The sequence below is a fragment of the Ciconia boyciana genome, chromosome 9, assembly GCF_034638445.1.
Source record: "Ciconia boyciana chromosome 9, ASM3463844v1, whole genome shotgun sequence".
In the NCBI taxonomy this organism is placed as follows: Eukaryota; Metazoa; Chordata; class Aves; order Ciconiiformes; family Ciconiidae; genus Ciconia; species Ciconia boyciana.
The window spans coordinates 24,373,103-24,386,108 of NC_132942.1; positions in this window are offsets into that span (position 1 = coordinate 24,373,103).

The window sequence follows — 13,006 nt, forward strand, 5'->3', positions numbered from 1 at the left end:
TGGCAGGGGTTCCAGCTGATTGTCTTTGGCTTGGCTATTTGATTTGTCTTGAGACTGCTTGCTAACTAATTTTGATTGCAGTTATTAATGCTAATGGGTTTTTTTTATTGCCTTTCTGCTTTGGAAGTGAACTCCAGATTAGGGAGCTGGGGAAAACCGTTCTGTGTCCTAGAGGTATGAGGTGACACAAGAAATGGATACTGTTCCGATACCTTAATTTCCTTGCAGCTAGTAGGCATTTGTTGGGGAAATCTTTAAACTAGAAGTGGTGTTGAATGTATGCTGAAATGCAGGACAGTGTTGTCTTACTTGATTTTAGTGAAGCTCTAGACTGTAAGCATTGGCTGTTAATGTCAAAATGTACTTCAGGGGACATGAGGAATTTGGAAGTGAGTGGTCTTTGAAATGGGGGCTGGCTTGGAAGAGCCCATTAGAAAGATTGTCAGGTTGATTTTGGTGGAAATGTTGTTTAAGGTGGTTTTACTGAATTATAGGGAAATGTCAATGCTCAGAATTGTATTCAAACACAAACAGTTCTATGAAATACTTGTATTCCCAATATAACAGTATAAAAACAGTGCCTAAAATCATATGAAATGGCAGATTAGAAAGTAAAGGGAAAATGTGGATGTCTTCATTTTGCTGCTACAGACCTTAAAAACTGTGTATGTGACTTCTTCAGTCCTTAAAGTCAATTTATACACTTATTGTTGATTATAAATTTTATTTGAATTTTCATAGATCTTAATATTTTAGCATGCCTGCCAGTTTTTAAGTTTACATAGTTGGTGTTGAAAGCTAAGCCAGATCACTGAGCATAAAGCAAATTAGCTCTCTCCCTGGCTGAACAGATATTTAGCAAATTCTCTTTTACTGGGTTGTGTCAGGTCCTCGGTGTCCCCCAGGAAGACTGGGGAGATGAAATTTTACCTGTAATACAACTCATACTTGAACTAGTGCACCACAGTTAGCAGCTCCTTTTATTAAAACAATATTTTTCCTCCATAGGAAACTTGAACATATCTGTTAAAGTGCATCTTCATAGTGCTTTACTAAATGAGGATGACTGTTGCTTGTTAAAGAATTGATTTATCTAAATTGGAGGATAGCAAGGAAAAGTGACTGTCACTTGTTGGCAAATAGATTTGTCTAAATTGGGGGATAGCAGAGAGAAGTGGATCAATATTAAAATCTTATTTGTTGCTGAAGCCAGAGACGATTATCTGTATAGCTAAGAGATGAATGGATGAATGCTGCCTGATATAAATGAAAGCTCATGCTGAGGTACCCCTGGGTCCTAAGCTGTCAGGTACCTGTGCCTCAAAACGATGACCCAGTAGCCAGTTGGTAATGAAACCTCAATTAGACTAAGGAATGAAGGGACTGTGGTGGTGAAGTCCCTTAATTTAAGTCTCTAGAGAGTTAAGGTGATTAAATACTTGCTTTATAATTGGTTGACTGCCCCAGGTTGATGACAGAGCACAACTCAGTGCCGTTGAGTTTAAATGTAATGAAATGTCTCTTGGGGTCACAATTAAACTCAACTCCAAGGTGGCTGCTGAATAGCTACATGTTCCCTCAAATAATGATGCTCTCTGACAAATGAGTGTTCAGCAGAGGAGTGCGGGTCTCGGGCAGGACTGCTGCTGCTGGGGACATCCGAATCACGGGAGCTGTCTGAGCAGCTGTGGCTCTCTGCCTTCATTGCTGCAGCAATGCTGATAGAAGGTACCCAGCTATGTAGCTTGAGTAAACCATGCTGCAAGCCACGTAGACAGTATATAGAGCTCTGCATGGAATAGATCAGTAGCACATGATGTGTTTTGGTATTAGTGCGCCTAGTACTGGCATGGCTATAGGATTCCTGGCTCGTAGAAATGGTGACGTTCAGCAGTGAAGGCTTGCGGTCATACCTGAAAATAACATTGCAGCCGTGCATCTCTTGGAACTGGCATTGAGTGTTAGCATGAACTGAGAGGGACCTGGATCCAGCTAATGTATTGAGAGCTAGTTCAAAAACCTACCTCTGCTCTGTGGGAATGCTGGAGAGGCTAGTCCTCAACTAGGGTGAGTTTGCACTTTGTGTGGAATACCAGAGTAGGCTGGGTGTTTAGTAACTGTCAGTACTATGGCCTTAACTATGAATCACAAAGTAATTGATTTCTGGGTGTTAATGAAATTTAGATTTATGGAGAAGTACAGTTATGCCTAAGATGCACAGTTAAGAGCACTGGCCCTGAATGAAACCTAAATTGGCTTTGTTTCCATTATGAAACAGGGTAGTATAAGCCCATAAATTTATATTCATGTAAGTGGTTTGGCTCTTAATGATGTGACTAGTTTTGTGAAAGTTCTGTATTTAAATATGTTTTTCAGGCTTGGAAACCTGTTCAAAGCTCTGGATATTGTCCAGCTTTCAGTTCCTGCACCTTCCATGTAGATTGAGTATCACTGCTCTGTGTGAGAAAATGGAGACCAGATCCTAACTGTACTTGATCAAACATCTGAGGGGAATTTGAGTAGGAAGAGGATTAGGCTCAAGTGTGAAATTGTCTGACTAGTTTCTCAGTGGGTTACAGAGGGTACAGGACAGCCATTGCCCCTTAGGCTGGAGGCTGGGGCAGTGGGGTTTGCTGAAGTGGAGCTGGCACAGAAGTTACAGGCCTGTTCCAAGTCCTCTAGTGTGATCCTGATAAAAAGTGTGTTTAGCGTGTGTAACAGACCTCAGAACAGGTTTGGGTCTAAGCACATGTAGTGGCTCAGAACCTACCTACTTAGGTGTCAATAGCTGACTTTGCTCATCACATCACTCTTTGCAGTTTTAAAGTGACCTGAACCGCTTCCTGAAGGAAACGGTGACAGCAGGGGTCTCAGAAGCATAAGTGGAAGTAATGAAGCAGTAATTAGCAATTAATAAAATGTGGTGAAACTTATAATTTTAATAACTGCTGCACTGGCCTAGAGGTCTGGTGCTGGAGTGAAGTAGTCCCTTGGAAATCTACAACTCTGAAGCTTAATTATCATAATTTCCTTTAGACACCATCTGCTCTTAGAGCCAACTTGTATATTTATTTTTTCCCCCTGAAGGTAGATGAGGTTTTAAGGACTCCACTTCTGTGGCTTTTCACAGCAGAGATTAAATTGAAGCCAGGATTAAGGTATGGTGGCTGAGATGGCCTTTGTGGCTGTTGTATCATGGAGAGGGCAAAGTTCTGTTAAAATAGCCAGCAGGGTCTCAGAAAGGTGTTCAGATATAAGAGGAACTGGGAAAAACGTGGATAGAACTTCCTCTGTAGCTTGCAGAGGGTTTAGTCTTGTTTCCAGAGGGAGTACAAATTGAGACTGTGCTGTCTGTTACGTTCTTCTCTTCCCCTTCCCGCCTCAAGTCCTTCTGAGCAATGTCTGGAAGATGTCAAGTTCTTATAGATGCTATGATAATGAAAGGCAAGGATTGCTAAGTAACCCTCCTGACCTGAAGTTACCACTGGATTACTAACAACAGGCAAACCCCAGAGTCAGAGGCCAATAATTCTCTCCTGAGGAAGAAGGACACCTGTAGCGGTGGTGATGCACAGTGGCAAAGCTGCTTGCTCCTCAGAACTGTTGTATTGCTTTGCTTTACCAGTCGTGCTGTTTTATGCCTTGCTGAGCACTGGAAGGTCCGCTCAGGTCAGAATCCAAACTACATCACCAGTCCTTGCTCTCCTAAAGATGAGCCTGAAAAATGGTCAGATCATGAAAACAAATAGCCAAACAACACCTGCCTTCCCCTCAGCCCCTGCCATGTTAATCATTGATGGCAGGAGATAGCAGCAGGTCGGGAGAGTCAGGTTAGGCTGAATTATTTTTTTGTTTTCAGCTATAGGAATGCCCTATGGGCTTGAAGAGAGCAAAATGCTTTTCAAGCAGCAAAGGTGAGGAAATGGGACATGGGAATTTTGGAAGATGTAAGTGCAATTTTAGATGTCACTTGTTTCCACTGAACGGTTGTATTAAGGATTCAATTTTGTCTTGTGTAAATCAGTTTTAATTAATAGAGCAGATGCACCAACAATGCATCTGGAAATGAAATGGAGGAGAAAAGAAAAGAGACAGCTGCTGCTAGTGGATGTAAATATTTGCTTTTTGTGAAGTGAAGCTTTGCAGAAACTTCAGAGACTCCTTTTCAAATTCAGAAGCCTATTTCTTTTGCCTGTGGAGGTATATGGAGCAGAAAAAATTAATTAAACCATAATGCTTTGTTTAATTCTAGCGCATGTGATGTAACAAGCATAAGTTTTTGGAATAGGGCCAACACATGAAATCTTGGTTCCTACTGAAATATTAAGGCCTAGCCTCTGTTGGTACAAGACGCATTAATTTCAGAGGAGCTGTCTTTATACCAAGAAGCTTTCCTGGGCCTCTGCAATACAACCTTGGGTGATAAGCATGGACAAATTAATATGCTCATTTTTCGCCCCCTAAAGCGGGGCAGGGTGCCGTGATGGGCCTCACTGGCAAAGCAAGTGGAAGAGGTACATGTATCTGAAAGCTGCTGTTGAGGAGATGTGGCAGGCATGGATAGGGACTCTGATCTTTATGTGAAGCTGAGGGTTAAAAAACCAGCAAGGCATGAATTAGGGCTTTGCATGTTTTGATGGGACCCTCCACAGTTCTGCTGTGTTATTTTTGAGGGCTCTGCTTGAACTGCAGAAGAACAGTCTTTCGAATCTTCTTCGCTTTCTTTCAGTATCAGACTTTTCATGAAATCCCTGGCTATTCGTGTCACAATTAGGAGAGCTTTTTGTTCTGTTTTGGTTGTTTTTTTTGGTTAGTGCCTGTAACTGCTAAGAAGAATTTGAAAATGCAAACCTAAAAGCATAAAATATGACAGCAAAAAAAGAATGTAAAAAACAAGACAAAAATACTTTTAAAACAAGTCATGACTGGAGAACAATGATGTCCAACCTGGAACTGCAGTGCTGGAGAAGGAAGACGATAAGGAGGGATTGATCCAGAGCAGGTATTTCTACTTAGGGAACCAGACCATGGGGATGGGAAGGATTCCTATAAGTAGGAAAAATGGTAGTGCAAGTATTGTTAATGCTTATTGCAGTCTCTCTGAGGATAAGACAGACTTTGTTGCTCTGCAGTTTTGTTTGGAATAGTATCTCTGGATGCCTTGCACCCAACCATGCATATATGATGGTCTCAGTTTTTGTGCCTTGGTACTGAGAATGCTCCATAGCAGAGGGAACACCTCAAAATGGCAGTACAACTCAGAGGTGGGCTGGATCTGGGTCAAGGTGAAGCTCCTCTGTCCTTAAAAATTATGGAAGGAAGCTTGGTGATGCAGGTGAGAGTGCAGGTGAGAGTAGTGCTGCTGAGGGGATTGGGTTTTCCAGACCTGGGGAGCAGATCATTGCCCTGTCCATACTGCGTTTGCATTGTGAAAGCTCGTGTACAGTAATGCCTTGCTATCTGTTGCTTCTGTTTCAGACCTCTGCTGTCAGTTATTTAATACCCTACTCTGGTGGTTGTTGTCATTGTCCTGTTTTCCTTCATCCTTCATCCTTAATTGACCTTGGTGAGCAGCAGGCATCTGAAGGTGATGATGAAAATGTAATGGATCAGAAGAGGCAGCAGGACCACTGGCAGTGAGAGATTTGTCAGATGTTCAGTCTCGCAGGTGAAGCAGCTGAGATCTTTCACATGGTGATCTGTTTGAAGATGGGTCAGAGAGGGTCACCAGGACATCACGAAGTTTAATATTGCATTATAAAGGGATTTTCCACTCTAAACTTCAGGCAAGTAAGCAGTTATTTCTTGGTATTTTAAAAGCAGTTAGAATCTCCTTTACTACTCTTGCCATTACCACGTGTTGAATTGGCAGCTGACAACCCCAGCGGTCTTGCTTCTGTCCCTCCATCTTCCATGTCACACATGCTATTGTTGTGTATTTAGGTTGGGCGGATTTCTGAAGTGTCTGCACACATTCCTCTCTATCCCATTGTTTCTTACGGGAAAAAATTGAATTGTGAACAGTCGCACTTTCAGGATCACATCCTCAGCAGGTAAAGGGGATATGCCTGAATCTGTAGTTTGACTGTATAGGGAATTATTGCAGAACCAGAGTTTAGGGTTGGGAAGTCAAAATGTTTCAACAGCAATGAAGGATGCAAAACTTTCAACTACAAGCCTGTACACACCGAGTGTGCATATACTCAAATGCACAGCTGCATTGTCCCAAGCGGCAGAAATTAGTGTGTAGGAAAGCACTTCGTTAGTGGAATAATTCTCTCTTGTTGAGGATTTCTGGAAACTAAATGGAAGAGGTGTTATGCTTCTGTCTGACTTCTTTATTCCCTCACTACAGCCAGGGTCACTCTGACTCTGTCCTTAGGGTGTTCCTTTCTATTGTTGGCCTTTTGTCTGAAGTTCATCTGCTAAATTTTTGTGCTCCTTAATGATAAGGTAGTTCATGGTGAAAACTAGATGTCTCTTCATCTGAGTTCATGCTGATAACATAGTTCATGATTATTCTGGGGCAGGGATTGTCTCTTATGCTATTACAGTGCTTGTTGCAGAATCTGGTACCTGGTCAGGGCAACCACAGCTCTGGAAATCGGTGATGTCCTCTGCTGCTTACCCATCTGTGACCCCAAGTGGGACACCCCGTACCATGAACCTGGGATCAGTTCTAACCACGCAGTCCTTGCACAAGGAGTTATTGAGGCAGGACGTTAAAAGCAAATGAATCTTACCTGGCTCTGATTTTTCTGACCCAGGAAATCTGTTCCCAGTGTGATCTGGCAGCAAGTACTGGGAAGTGCATTAAGTGTAAACCACTGATCTGCTGTAGTGAGCTGGCTGGAAAGCTGTTGTATAAAAACACACCCCTTCTTGCTAAGAAGAAATGGGAAATCTCTACTTATTTAAGAATTGTCTGTTACTACTGTGTGCCAGGGCTACTAGTTGGGGACTAGATATCCACTGTGTTAGTGTGGTACAGACATCTAGTTCTGGACTGTCACATCACAGCTGGTCTTGTGAAAGGTGCGGGATCACCCCTGGATCTGGGATGCAACTTCTTTTGAAAAGAAAATGAGCAAAGCTGCATGCTTTTGGCTGAACTCTGTTCTCTAGGGGAGCTAGAAAAGTGTCTATAGCAAGCTGGGGGGAAGGAGAGGGCTCTCTAAAACAGATGTGAGCCCAGTGCTCGTTGGTTACTTGGGGATGCCTGAGCAGTAAAAGAAGGGGAGAGGTGTGTCCCCTTGAATCAGGGGGATGGAGCACAGTCCAGGCAGTAAAGTAGGGATTTGAGTGGGTAACGATAGTTTCAAATGCTTGGAGCTGCAAAGTGCCTAGGCACATGGAGGTCTGGAGAAAGGGGAGATTGGGAACTTCTGGAGTTTGGGACTCAGAGGAGCAGTGAAAAATGTGCCCTCAGGATCAGGGAACTGAGTGGGAGGGGCTATGGCAGGTGGGACGAGGCTGTGCCTGGAGAGGGGATCTGTCTAAATGCACAACTACCTGAACTGTAGCCACAAGCTTCCAGTAGCACCATAAACTGTGCAGGGCTTAGCTGTACCTTAGCTGACTGTAAAGCATCAGGTAAACTTGTTGTCTGATGTTTAAATGCTGGGGTAACCTTGTTCTGTAGGGGAAATGGGAAGCTTTGGAGGCAATATTGTGACAACAGGAGCGCTGTAAAGCAACAAGTGGGAGCAATTTGTCGAATTACACTGTCAGACATTGCAGACCTTTGATATGACAAAGGGAATTGCTAGAGCATAGGGCAGAGGGCACGGATATCTGTGTCCTGGGTGGCTTGTCAGGGAAGACTGACGTTTTGTCAAGGACTTGACTTGCCTGCTTCCCACTGAGTTTTGGGATGCAGATCTCAAAGCTGGCCCTATTTAGATGGAGCTCTGCTTCAGAGCTGCACTTCAAAACCTTGTGGAGAATAGGGGGGGACTGTAATTGCCATGTCTGCGGCGGGGGGACGGGACACTTACAGTCTGCAGGGGGGACTGTAATTGCCATGTATTTTGACCATAATGATATGGGGGAAAGAACAGGGGCAGCTGTGAGGAATAAATGAGATGTTATGTCTGATGACTCCCAGATCTTATTTTTCCTGGGTGTTAGGTCTGCTGTGGAAGGCAGGAGGAGGGAGTGGGAGCCTGGGTCTCCTCAGCTGTGCAGGTGCCCCCCCCCCCCCCCCTTTTTTTTATCCTCGCTCAGCAATGGGATGCTTGTTAGAAAGCAGGAATCAAGAAGGGAGACCTGGGCCAAGCTCTTTGCTCACAGAACTCTGGTGAACTCTGTGCCCTTGCACCAAAAGATAATTTGCCTCCCAGTGCTGGAGGGCTGAGCAAATGCTCCCCATGGAAAGGAAACCATTTGCTCAGTCTCCCCCCTGTCCTCTCCTTTTTTCTTAAGGAAAGAGAGCAAACCCTAATGAAGACAGGACCACTGGCACAAAAGGTGAGTCGTGTGGAGTTATTTTCAAAACTTGGATTACCTCTATGAAACCAGAGCAGAAGAGGAAGGTTAGAGTGACTGAGCTTTGGATTTAGCTTCTGCTGTGGCTCTGACAAGCCCATGAGCAATTGCCCATGCTACCAAACATGACCATGAGCAGCACAGCCCACTCTAACACCTGTCAAAGTCAGCATGTCGGATTGGGAGGGAGCTCCTCTTCCCCAGGTTCACCAGCTGGAAAAGAGATGGTGTCCCTTCCTCACCCTGCCTTGGAGCTATGGCAGTTGCCTTCAGGAAAGGAGTGGTCTTGGTCTGCATCTGGGCAGCAGAATGGAATATTTACCGTGTGACACAGAGGTACCTTTAGGGCAAAACAAAATACTAAGTAATTTTTTGACAAATGTTAATTTTCATTCTGATTTCATGCCATCTGAACTGTTTTGTCGAATCCCGACTGTTCTCCCCAACTGTCCATCACCAACTGTCATGTTTTGGTGGCTCTTGTCACAAATAGCGTGGTAAACAGATCTTGGTTATTTTCTCTTTCCTTTTTTCCCCTTTGAGAAGTCTCATTTACTTTTTGCAGCTGTCCTGACTCTCTTCCCCCTATCATTACTGGGAAGCAATGTGGCAATTAGAGCTGGCCACCCCCAGGAGGAGGTGTGCTCCGCTGGCTTTTAAAAAGTTTGCAGCGCTGTACTTAGTGCTCATCTCCAAAGCTTTTCCGTTCTCCCTGTGCAATGGATTTTAGTGTTCTGCCATTCCAAGTACAGCAACATCTGTACAGATACAAAAATGTCTAGATCATGGATTGGTTTCATGAAGCCTTGATTCTTTTAATCTCCTCTGGAAGGTATATTGCCCCACGTTGTCTGTCTTCCTTCTTCTTTGTCAAACTTCTTCACAGCTGGCCTTCTTCCCCAGGCTTTGCCTCAGCCCCTGGTTGGGCTCTGGAGCTGTTCACTTACTGCAGGCCAAGTGGTTGTTGTGGGACTCAAGCTGGTCAGACAGACAGCAGCGGTTGATCTATAAAGGAAGGAAGGTTTTGTGGTCTAACTCTGATCTTGCTGAAGCTGCTTTTGTTACCATTTCAGAAAACCAACCTAGGGCTGAATGAGACCTGGAGGTGGGAGAATTCCTGGAAGTCTCCTGATGGAGTTAAGGAATGTCTTAATTCCCTCCGCCCCCCCCCCCGAAATGGGCTGAGTGCAGCTCCCAGCAAGCCAGGCTTTGGAAGCCTGGGAGCACTAACCTGACTGGTCTGAGAGGACTCCTCCCTTCAAAGAATTCTTAGCAAAAGCTTCTGTATTTTTGTCACTTGCCAAATGCCACCAATGAATCTCTACTTTTGTTGCTTTGGGCTTTTACATGTTGCCTTTAATTAGGATGTGTGCTTTTTTGTCCAGGGAATGATGGACAGCTCTCTGGTGACCAAATCCAGGAGAAAAACAGAGGGTCTACTTTATTACTACTTGTACTTGAAGGAACAGTCCTTTATCCCAGGTGTCTTTGGACCTGTCTTTGGGGAGGGGGATACCAGGTCTCAAAATCCAGCAGTTTATGCCAGCTTATTAATTGTTCTGTTTCTGGCCTGCTTCTGGCCCGCTTCTGGCCCTTAATTTGCAGAGACAAATTAAGGCTGCTGATACACAGAGGTTCAGGGCACAGTTACCTGTTCCTCCAGGACAGGATCTGCTGATTCAGCTCACTATTTTAAGCAGGCGTCGCATGCAAGGTGGAGCTGAATGAGTCCTCCTTCTAGAAAGAGCTGGCAGTAAGGATGGATAAGCAGTTCATTCACAGTCACTTAAACACTGAAGGAAATTAGATTTGTGTATTTAAAATTGCTTTCTTAACCAGTGGTTAGCATCTTGGGGTCTTGAGGGTTTAAAATACCTCTGGCAACTTGGATCAATGTATGGGGATTTAAAAGTGCTCTAGATTAAGCAGGCAAATGAGTTAAACTGCATTTAGCTGATTCCCTGGCTGTGAATAATTCAGCCAACCCTGTGATGAAGACATCTGGGGCTTGTCTGGGGTTCATAGTGGAGGTTTCAGACTTTCTCAAAGACGTGATTGGTCTGCAAGTTACTGCTTTACTGACCAGAAGATAGGAGGCACTTTGGAAGTAGCCCCTTTTGATGAAGACCTGAGACCTCTGCTTTTCTGTCCTGGACTTCAGACAGTGGCTTTCACAGTGGTCCCATCTTTCAGCTCAGGTTTGCTTTTTGTCATTAGGATACAGCTTTGTTTTGCCAAGGCTGAGTGAATTAAGACATCCTCTACTGCAGATCTGTAGGAGACGTACCCCTCTAGCAAGCCATATTCTAGCAAGGTAGAGGACAACCTTAAAAATAAAGCAAGTTAAACCTCCCACTAATTACTTGATGGGAATGCAACATGTAGAGCTTTTTGTCTAGATTGCATCCGTGCTGCTATTAGCTTCAGGAACCCAGTGCTTCCAGCATTGCATCTTCCTCCCTGTTCTTCCCCATGTCCTGGGCAGATCTTTGTTTCAGGTTTTGGCCCTGCTGTTTCATGAGCTGTACCCTCCTAGGCTTGGTTATCAAGTGTTAGGATAGACTTTTGTTTTTGCACTATCTTATTGCAGTGGTTGTGTAAGTCATGTGTGGACAAGTCCTAAAGTGCAGATGTGTGGAGGTGACAAGTCCCCATTATTTTACCCTGGCTCCAGAAAGAAATGAACACCTTCAGTCTTTTAAATTTGGATGGAAACGAGTGATGGAAAGCAGTTGCTTACTTTTAATTTTAAGGGACCAGTGAAAGAATGATCCTTTGATCTGTTCCATCAACTAAAATGCTCTGCAACTATATGAATAGGCAAGCAGCAGCTCTGGTTTTGCCTTGATTTTTGCAGTGAATGCTTGTATTTAGTCTGCTGGGCTGTTACAAGCAATCTGCCTTGCAAGCAAGAAACTTGTGAGTGACTGAGCTGAGGTTTCTAGTTTAGTAATTGGAGGAAAGGCTATCCCAGCCACATTGAAGCTGGGCTCCTGATTGCATCCTGATAGAAAAGATTATTCATTCAGTGGAAAAAAAAAGAAGAGGTGCTGTTTTATAGAGTGTTTGGAATATATTAGCTGAGCAAATCTTGGTGCTCAGTACATGTTACGGCTCTGCTTTTCTGAGCCCATGAGCTCACTTACAGCTGGCCTGACTCTGAGGAATGTTACCTGCTTTCTGACTTTTCCTTGCTTGTGGGGCTTGGGTGCTTTGGGAACCCTTTCCCTTCTTCCCATTTGATCAGCCCATTTACCACATGCTTTATCAGGGTGTTTGGGACTCTGGCCTCTCTGTACTATTTTCTGGCTGAAACCCTTTGGTTTGTATAAGCAACTGTCTGGATGTCCATCTCTGACTTGCTATGTTTGTATTTGGCTGATAGACCAGGAAGAGGGACAGACATCAGTGCTTCACAGTTAACCCCCTCCTACCACTGCAGGGAGCTCTGGGTGGCTTTGGGAGACCAGAACTTACCATTCCTATAGCATAAGTAACCATGACTGAGTCTGGGATGTGCCCTTTCTGTGTTACTGCTCCAACAATCACCTTTAGTTTTTCCACGAAAGAGGAGAAGCACAAAGAGATGTAGCACAACATGCCAAAAAAATCAAACTCTTCCTTCTGACTTTGTTCCAAGAGCCAGTTCAGCAAGAATCACTGATATGCTGACCCTTCCTCTTCTCACTGGCACAAGTCTGGAAGCCTATGTCTTCATGTACTTCTTACTGAAAAGATGCCAAGGCAGACATTAGAACTTATCTACTTGGAGCAGATAAGTCTGTACCAGTTTGTTGCAGTCGCCCATATTTAAAGGCGAGTGGTACCTATTCACCTTGTAGTAGCAACAGGGCTGAATTAAGTGCCCTTTCAAAAATTATTGTTGCTCTCAGGCTTTAGGGTATGGTATACATGCTCACTCCCTATGTGTAGCATTGGCCACAGGGATGACCGTTGTACCACCATCATCTGTCTCCCCACCCCAAGGAGCACAGAGTTGCCAGTCTGGGTGGTGCTAAAGGTCTGCTTAACCCATGTGCTGGATGCATCCAGCTTTTTCAGAGCAAGGTGCAAAGGCTTGTCATGGGAATATGTTGGATAATCCAGCCCATACTATGTCTCCTGCTGCTAGTTAAAGATCTAGCAGTTCCTTAAAACAGTGGCACTTACTATTACTTTACCAACTATACATTGTTCTTAGTTTTGAGAGCCTTGGTGGCTCTTCCATCTTAACACTCAGCTTGTCTGACAGGTCTGTAATCAGGGGCTTCTCTGCCCACCATTCCCTGGCAGCACCCCATGTACAGAGGAATATGCTAGTGTTTATGCCATGGCCTTGATGACTGGCCTTCTTGGTGCTGTTGGATTGCAAGAGACTGTGAAGAAGAGGTAGGTATCTGATTACATTTGCAGGACCAAAGATAAAGGCTGCTAAAAAAGGTTGCTTTTATGTCCATGGGATTATTGGTCTGTTGCACATCTTCTGGCACTCATATGCACAAGGCAGATAACCTCAGTG